This window comes from Microtus ochrogaster, unplaced genomic scaffold, assembly GCF_000317375.1.
Source record: "Microtus ochrogaster isolate Prairie Vole_2 unplaced genomic scaffold, MicOch1.0 UNK5, whole genome shotgun sequence".
NCBI classification, from domain to species: domain Eukaryota; kingdom Metazoa; phylum Chordata; class Mammalia; order Rodentia; family Cricetidae; genus Microtus; species Microtus ochrogaster.
In genome coordinates, this window is record NW_004949103.1 from 12072513 (window position 1) to 12082712 (window position 10200).

A 10200-nucleotide genomic window follows, 5' to 3' on the forward strand; every position below is an offset into this window, starting at 1 on the left:
CTATTTGACATATTCTGATATTTTTATTTGCATATGCTTTATGTGCTTATAGTGTGACAGTGTAACACTGAAAATGACATTTTAGTGAACAGAATGAGGCAAGACTTAACTTTTGATCCATTAAATAATGATTCACAGTTATGGAGTATATAATCTTTAGATTTTTCCAATTTTTCATAATTATATATATAATTTTACATTGTATCTATAATGTGTATGCATATGTATGTGTGTCCATTTGTTTTTCATTCAACACTCAGAATACGTCCAAATTCTTTATCTCTTCAGAATTTAAAAGTTAGTGTCTATTCAATAAATAATTTTCTAAATGATATTTATTTGAAAAGTACATTTAAGTAGCTACGTTATGACCAGTAATGCCTAAAAGACAGAGCCAAAGTCCAAATTTTATAAAGACTTCAATTTAATGAAGAAATAAAAGTTAATTAGACAATTTTTTATGAAACTCTAATAGAATAACGCATATATTGGGGATTAATAAAAATGAAGATAAAAAAAAGTAAGAACATTTAGAATAGTCAAGAGAAGACAGGCTATACTTGTAATAAATAGTTCCACAATTCATCTGACTTCACATGCCATAATAATTTTTCTGTTATTTTGTGTGTCATGTAGGCCAGTAAATCGCTGTAGTTATAGACACTTGGAGATTTAGCTTATAGTGGCTCAATCTTGACACATACTTTAACATACTTCTGTGGGAGAAGAAAAACACACCTAAAGAATCGTACTGAATCTTCAATGTTCTAACAGGAAGTGAAGTTTTTTTCTTATGTGTCATACAACCAATGTTACTTTGTAGTTGTATATACCATCAGAATAAGTGGATTAATATGATGTGTTTGAAATAAGACACACAAATACTTGTTATGAGACCTGATGTTTAATCCAGTGTAACCTAGAATGCTTTGTAGAGAACCTAACGATATACTGAAGAAACTCCAAAAACGTGACTCAGGAATTTTCTAGATGGTTTATCTAAATAAGCTTTTACCCTTTTTCTTTTTTCCCTGTAAGCATCGTAGGTTGTTTGTGTATGTGTTCATATATATATATATATATATATATATATATATATATTTATAATGGTGCCTGTGTATTTGAATATATACCTGCACTTCCATGCTTGCTGTGTAGAAGTCAGAAGCCAGCTTTGGTCTTGTTCCTTGAATGTCATCCACTTTGTTTTCTGGGACAGGGCCTCTCATTGTTCTGGAGCTTGTGAAGTAGGCTAGGATGGCTGGCCAATGAATTCAGAGGATTTCTTTATTTATATAAAAATAATAAAAGGAGCAATATAGATAGGAACAGTATTTTTCTTAGATAACAGGGATTACATTTTTCTATTTCTCAATAAAATATATGTATAGAAAGTTCTCATTTATAAATTCAAAATGATAGTGAGACAATACTTTGGACTTATAAAATCAATTTAGTAATCAATAAAAGTAGAACATTCTTTACATGCTAAATATCCCATTTGAGAGAATTCATTTGTTGAAGACACTAAGCAGTTTTTAATACATTCTTTTAAAATGTACAGTAAAGTTTTAAGTAAAATATAAGAAACATTTTTTGTTTTATACATTTGTGAGAAAAATTCAGTGGCCTTACTTCTATTTTCTTTCTGAAGATGATGTTGGGCTGGGAAACTTTTGGTAATAGAGTCAAAGTTTTCTTTAAAAATATCTCTTTCTCTTTATTTTCTGACACTTCAAAAAATGCGTGCACCATTCCAACAGGCTTTGTGGGGGAATTAGATTGATTTTCATTATCACCTGCATTTGCAACGTTCTTTATGAAATTCATTTTCATTTTTTCACCTACCCCAAAACTGTTCCTCTTCCCTTCAACTTGCAACCTCTCTTCTCCCCAGTAAGACTCAATGGCATTCCTCAATGTCCCGACGTTTGTGTTATTATTTTAGTTCTGTCTTCTGGGTTTGTAATAGCTTTTCCTGTTTGGTGAGTTGCCTTAAAAGATGTTTTCATATTTTTTTGGTTTTATAAAACCTGAAGTTCTAGGTCTCTGGTTCCTGGACACATATAAGTCATATCCATATGTCATTTGGATGTAATATATATCCTCTAATATATAGATGAGAAAGCTGAGTTTCTGAAAGATGGTAATGATGATATATAAACTCTTGTAGTAATTAACATGACTTTACATTTTAGACATTGTGATGTGTGTGTCTGATACCTCAAGTATCTTACTTAATCTTCAGACTAATTCTGGCAAACAGATTTTAATTTGTTTTATTTTTATATTATTTTTGAATTATGCTGTTTATGTATTGTCTTGTGTGCATGTATGTTTGTGCACCACATGAACGTGGTGGCCTAGAGACCAGAAGGAGGTGTTGGAGCCCCTGAGACTGGCATTATGGAGGGTTGTGAGTCACCATATGGGTTTTTGGAATCCAAACTGGTTCTTCTGCAAAAGGAAGTGCTCTTAACCATTGTGCCATCTCTCCAACATCAAGAAAGCAGATTTTATTATTGCCATTTTATAGACGAAAGTAAAACCCACGTATAATTATGTAAATTAGTCTACAAAATTTAGGATTTTATTTATTGTTATATAACGTACTACCTGGTGGTACCCACAAAGTGATTAATTAATATTATTAAAAACTTTGTACTTTTTATAAATATTTATTGGCAGTTTGATCCTCCCAACAAGTTTTATATATCAGAAAGCAAGACGCTATGTGTTGTATGCTGTTGTTACATGAGGTGAAGATGAAGACTTCAGAACACACTCTAATAACTGGGACTATGTTTTTCATTGCTTTCAGTAGAATGAGATACATCACAGTTAAAGTACTTCGGTGAAAATGAACTTATGGCCTGTTTTGTTTTAATTTTCAGTACTTTCAGTTAGAGACTACTACCAAAACAAGAAAGGATTACAAAATAACAGTTAAGTCTTGTAAAGGAAATTTTGGTTTTTATTATGTTAATGTCTATGTGCACATGTGAGTGCCAGTGCCACAGAGTCCATAAGAAGGTGTTGAGTAATGTTGACTCAGCTACAGACAGTTATAAGCTGGTACATGTGGGTGCTGGTAATTGAATTCAGGTCCTCAGTTGGAACAATGCATGTTCTTAACTACTGAGCAACCCCTACAGCCCTACTTAGAGAAGTTTAATATATATATTACTGATTTTGGTTAAGGGATTGTATTTGTGCATCTCACTTAAAAATGAAATGTATAATTAAGATATAAAGGTTAATAAATAATTATTTATGATCGTCAAACTTGTAGTAATTTTAGTTTTTCTAGATGTATAGAGATATATTTTAGATGGATAACTATTCTTCAACCCTCTCAAATCTTAACAGAACATGACATAAAAAAATGTTTTAAGAATTTAGAACTTCTCATGACAATGGGACATATCTGCTCCTGGCAGCACAAAAATACTCTAGAGGATGATGAGAACTGAAGAAATCCATTATGGGATTTGCCTTCAATGTGACAAGGCTAGCAATTTGGATAAGGAACTGTTTTTTCCTGGACTTTTTGCTGTTATGCTGTATTAAGTGCATATGCAGGACCCACAGAAAAATAAACTTACCTAAAGGTGAGACAGTCCTTCAAGTGCTTCATGAGAGAACTGTCAGACAATTTCCAGGACACAGAAGAAAGCAACTGATGAACTTTGCCAGTACAAGGCATAAGAGATCTTCAAATTTCCAGCTTCATGGAAAAATCAGCCTGATACTTTGGGCCTGTAGGCTGAAGATTTCATATTCCAATGTTACAGAAGAACTTTGGGTGACTGTCAAGGCAGCAAGAATCTATGTCAATTCTAGAGTTTTGGAAGTTGTTTATAATGCATTTCCTGCTAACTTAGGTAATATTATATTGTTCTGGAATCTTTGCTGGAGTTGAAGAATAGATAGTTATAGTTGTCCTTAGTTATGATACAAAATAAAGTAGATATAAATATTGCAACTGTAATTCTTGCTTGATACCTGTTTTTATATGTAATTTTACTATGCTAAAGGTAATACCTTTCTTTTATTTATTTTTTACAGAAAAGGGGAGGTGTTGTGGGATTCATTCATATATGTATTCATATATATATATGAGTTGCTTTCATTGGTTAATGATATAGTAGCTATTTTGGCCTGTGATAGGGCAGAATAGAGCTAAGTTGAAAACTAAATTCTGGAAGAAATAAGGTGGAGTCAAAGAGAAGCCATGTAGCCACCATCTGAGACAGACATGCTATAACCTTGCCTGTAAGCCACAGCCACGTTGAGATACAAGATTCATATTAATGGGTTAATTTAAGATGTAAGAGGTAGACAATAAAAAGCTAGAGATAATAAGCCAAACAGTGATTTGATATATACAGTTTCTTTGTGATTTTTTCAGGTCTGGGAAGCCAGGAACGAACGAGCAGCCTCCAAATACAGTAAATGAGTATCTAATGTATGTGTTGTTTAACAAAGGATAGCATGAAGAAAGTATTCTACTAACTTATAGAATTATTTAAGCTATTTTAATTTAAAAAATAAGATTTTCAACTTGGATATCTATGCTTCATACTTGGTTTTTCTATATATTCGTTGTAATATATTAGGCAAGCTATTTAATCCCTGAATTCCCCAGTTCCCTATCTCATTTTAATAATAACTACATTATAGAATTTTATAGGCATTTTATGGAGTTCTTCACCCATATCAGAATAACGAAGGTGAGGTTCATGGAGGTATTAGGAGGTGTGGAAAGGATAATTGCTAGTTCCTTGGTCAAGACTCTATTGACATAAAAATTGTTTCCATGGTCACAGTATCTATTCTTTAGGGTTTTTGTTTGTTTGTTTGTTTGAAATAAGCACAGTCTGATAAAATAAAATCAGTTAAAATGGGGGAGCAAGGCGGTATCTGGGGACAGTTACAAAGAGGAACAACAGATCTAGTTATTAGTTATAGTGATGATCATGGATTTGAATGAATAACTTTTTCACCTCCATCTGAGAAGTAGAAATTGGTTTTAACTGTTCATTAATACTATGATGTACAGAATCTTAGGAAACCTCAATTATTTCTGTTAATTTATGTGCCTTTAGATTTTTTTTTCAAAACAAGGTTTTTCTGTATAGCTTTTGGTGTCTGTCTTGGAACTAGTTTTTGTAGATCAGGCTGACCTCATAGAGATCTGCCTGCCTTGGCCTCCCAAGTACTGGGATTAAAGGCCTGTGCAACCACCACGCGGCTTGTGTCTTTAGATTTTAATACTTAATTTATTTTTGAAATAGGGTCTCATTATGTATCCTTGGTGACAAGGAACTTGCTATGAAGACCAAGTTTTCCTGGAACTCACAGCACTCCATCTATCCTTGTCTTAAAAGCAGGGATCTAAGACATGTGCCACCACTCCCAGCTATATTCTAATGCTTTAATTTACTAATTACTACCACCACAAGCAGTCTGAAACTACATGGTTCAATTCTTTTAAACTTCTGTTATTTTTGTTTCTTAAGGAACATGTGCTGGGCTGTGCCTGCTTATAGTGAAAGTCCAGCAACCACAACAGTGAAAGATGAACAGAGCCTTTGAGTCAAAAATTCTAGCTCCTCACTACTCTCTTACAATGATACTGGAGAAAGCATCTAGTTCTGAGACCTTGGATACCCATGCTGAATTGATAACCATTATTGTATCTAGTAATAGACAAAAGAGAAAACAAACACTCGCAGAAAAGGGCTAGATTGAGCTAGAGTAGTTCAGATTCCCAGAAATGCATTTTCTGTTTATTTGGATTCTATACAGTAGCAATAGCAAACATGACCTAGAATACAATACTCTCAAAATGAGACAAGAGTTATTTACCTGTCTCCAAAGCTTTATAGTTCATTTATGCCTCGTTCATCTTAGCATCACTGCTAACAACCCAACTGAGATGTAGCAGTTACCACACTATTGCACATGCCTTCATAAGTGTTCAGGAAATGTAATATTTTGGATTATGTTCATATTCACTCTCTGATCCCCCATATGCAGTTCAGCCTTTAATTCTTTACATTCCTACCTCCACATGCCCTAGACTAAGACAACAGACCAATCTTTCATTGTTAATTTAACTTTTTCTATTTTGTTTTGGAGACAAGGTTTCTCTGTGTGGCCCTGGTTGTTCTGGAACTAGCTCTGTAGACCCGACTGGCCTCAAAGTCATAGCCCACCTGGCTCTGCCTCCTGAGTTCTGGGTTTAAGGGCATGTGCTACCACCAGCATCCATCTGAACTTTTATTTTTTTTAATAATTTCATATATGAATACTGTATTTACATTGCCATTCCTGTCTGTTCTCCAACTTCTTCCATTTCCCCATCAATTTCAACTAAAATCCATTAATTCTTACTCTTGTTGCTGTTGTTACACACACACACACAAACACGCACACGCACACACACACACACACACACAGGGCCTACTGAGTCCAAATATAGGTATATAGAGCTGACCAATTAGAATTGGATAACCTATCAAGGGGCTCATCCTTGGAGAAAGAAAAATATTTTTTCTCTCTCTCAGTAGCAATAGATTGCCTTTGGGACTTTATAAAATTTCCCCCAAGTATCCACAGCTGGTCAAAATTCAGAGAATAAGCTGCTGGGAGGTGGCACCCAAGTGTTGTGCTTAAAATCCAACCCCCAATACCTAAGCCTCAGGGAAAACCATGGAAGAGTGTTATTATGAAAAAGAAAGTTGGTAAAAGCCAGACTGCCTAGATGTCAGCTGCTAGATACTCTCATAGTTATGACAGGCAAGCTGCCCCCATTTAATCTCAACAACGTGTGTGCCTAAACAAGACCTGCCTAACCACCCCACTAGATGTGTTTCTTTAGCAAGAAAATATTTGCTGTCACCCTGTTTACAGGAGAAAATTCAAGGTTTTAAATACTGTTTTGCTATATTAAATAAATTAACACTGATATCATGAACACAAATAAGCTTTCATTTCTTTTTTTTTTAAACTAAAATCAAGGGTTAGCCTATTATTTTCTAGGAATGTCATAATAAAACCACAAATTCAGTGATTTAAAGTACAGCAAATATCCCTTCAAATTATTGGAATCTAGAAGTTCAAGACACCCAGGATGTTGAAAGTGAGCTGGAAGAAGGCTCAATAGGCAAAGCATTTGCTACAAAGGTATATGGATCTGCGTCTAGACTCCAGGATCAATGTGAAACCAGATTTTGGTAACGTGATTATGTAATTCCAGAACTCCTATGGAGAAAGGCGAAGGTACGAATATCCCCAAAAGCTCATGGGGCTGCTAGCCTGGAATACACAGCAGGAAAAAAAAAAAGTAAATGCATAAAAGGAGTCCCTTTCTCAAACATAGTGAATTAGCACTGACACGTGGGGTTGCCCTCTGACCCCCAGACAAACACTATGGAATGCACACGCCTGCATTGCACACATGAATGTGCTTCAACACACACACACACACACACACACACACACACACACACACACACAGATATTCTAAAATTTCCACCTTTCAGATGCCTAAATTTTCTATGCATTTTCATACAGTATTTTCTTAATATGTATGTGGCGTTGTATATTCTTACAATGGATGGTACTGTTTACATTGGATTAATACTATCTTAACGATCTGATTTTAATTGTATTCTTAAGGAGAGAGATCATATTATGATATTACCTTAAGATAATACCTATAACGAACGATATTAAACCATCACTATTGACTGTGACACTAGTATTTAATCCTATGAATCCTTGAAAATCCAACTAAAAATAAATCTGTTGTTAATGCAACTACAGTAAAATTACTATAAGGGAATTTAATTCAGCATGTTAAGTATCATATTCATTCACTAACAATAATTTAATAGATATTTGCTAATATCAAATTGGGCCTTGCTGTATATGCACTTGTAAAATGGAATATAGAAGCAGATTTAAAAATGCAAATCTGAGGGCAATTTAAGTGGGGAGAGATGGATGGGTAAGAGATGAGGAGCTGGGGGAGAAAACTTAACACTAAATATGTTAGAAAGCTATATGGAAGCCTTCGATTTTATGAATTATATATATACACATATATATGTGTGTGTATATATATACATGTATAGTATAAGCACATTCATATCCATGTAAAATTATTCAGTAGATGTTACACTACACACGGGATAATACTCCTTCTTCAACATAAGAAGCTAAATAAAAAGATCAGTGCCAGGTATGTAACCCTTCAAGTTGCTGGCCGTAGGTGTTCTAGAAACCCCCTAAGCAATACAGTCTACTGCTGCTGTTCTGGGTTGTCCACTAGAACTTAAGAGTAAAACTCTACTGGTAAACACACTGCATACTTTGTTCACTGGACATGGAGAACTTAAATGGGTTCTGCCTAGGAGGTCTCCTTCCTGCTGGCTAATTTTCATAACATTGAAAGGTGTCATGTATGCTGCTGGGAGGGAAATACTATCAACAGTCTTATCCATCAGAGAACTGCATGAAACACAATAATAGTGGCACTAGTGCTCTCAGAGAGACCAACCACTTCCTCATCAAATTGAAGGCATCCTTCATAGCAGCAAAGTCATTCCTGGTACCATAAATCGGGCAAAGAACCCATGATTATGGAGTTGATAAGCTCCAGAGGTGAATCTACTGCTATTATTCTGCTAAATATTTGAAACTGCTCTCTGTACTCTTTAGACCTCATCACAGTTTTCCTGTGGAATATATGGTAGTTAATGTAGTTAGTGAATGGATGGGATGTACAGAGAATAGCATCAATGGAATGTTCAGTCATAAAAGGGACATCAACATCACCCTCAATCAGCACCTACAAAGCTCATGGACCATTGCAGAGGAGGTGGCAGAGAGGAAGTAATGACCAGAGATGGAGGATGACCAAAGGAAAGTACCTCTAGGACGTGACAGGTTCAGTGCACTAGTGAACTCATAGTAGCAACTGTCACCTGCATAATACCTGCACAAGATCAATCCAGTCACTATTGTTAAGAGGGTTAAGAGGTCTATAAGTCCAAAACTAACAGAAGAACGATGGACAGTGAAGGAAATGTGTAGTTCCCTGGTAGGTTTATTGTGTTCTAGCAGATGCCCCTGACTCAGGTGTATATAGATAACACAATTTGAACTCAATAAGTTGTAAATAAAAATAGAAAGTAAAAGAGAGGACTTAGCAATGGAAGGGAGGTGAGAACAGATGTTAAAAGGAGTCATCTAGTGGAACGAATTATGATCAAAATATACTCTGCAGAATTTTTAAAGGATTAGTGAAATGTCATATTAGAAACATAAAATAAAAATCTGAGAAGTGTGAAGAAGCATTGAGAATATTCCCCCATGGATCAGACCCAGATATAGCTGTATCCCTGCATCTAGCCCCAACACCCCCACTGACACCCCAAAGAAAGCCTGATAGGAATGGTAAAGGAGATAAATTCAGTCACAGAGAAGATCTTCAAAGTTGTCTGCTATACCTGCTCCAAAATCCAGAGCCCAAGCCTAGAAAGGCCCCTGTAATGAAGGGAGAAAACCTACCCAAGGGGAAGAGGGGAGAAACAGTGCTGGTAAGGGTGTGAATAATCCTGCTGAAAATAAAGATACCCAAACAGACCAGGCACATAAAGCTGATGGTCTTGGAGATGCCAACGAAATGCATGTGTTTTTGATAACTGTGTACCTGTGGTGGCTACACAGTTTGAAATAATGTATTTTTATAAAGTTTTATAAAAATAAAGAATTTTGTTTTACTTCTTTTTGCAAAAGCTATGTTGTTAGCACACAGAACACTTCCTTGTATTTTGGGAAGAAGGAACACGTGTGACTAACCAAGTGTCTTCTAAGTTGATATCGTTCCCTGATAAATTTTAAAGACTCTTGTTGGATCCTAGGAGAGATGTCCTGGTGTTGACATATGTGGTCACTATGGCACAAAAATGCCCTGTGGAGTGAAAGAACTCTAAATTCATTTTTATATCTTCCTTCCCGTGTACCATCAACATAGACTTAACCCCCTAAAAACCAGAGACCTGTTGGAATTGGGCCTGCTGTGGAATAATCCCTTTTAACACTGTGAAGATCTGTCACTGTGATTGGTTTAATAAACAAGTTGACTGGCCAGTATAACCAGGTTAAAGTTAGGCAGGAGAGCCAGGC

General features: G+C 35.3%; 1 pseudogene; it reads left to right on the forward strand.

The window, feature by feature from the left end:
* The first annotated feature begins 7271 nt into the window (after positions 1-7271).
* On the forward strand, positions 7272-9751 carry LOC102001228 (annotated as a pseudogene).
* The last annotated feature ends 449 nt before the right edge of the window (positions 9752-10200 follow it).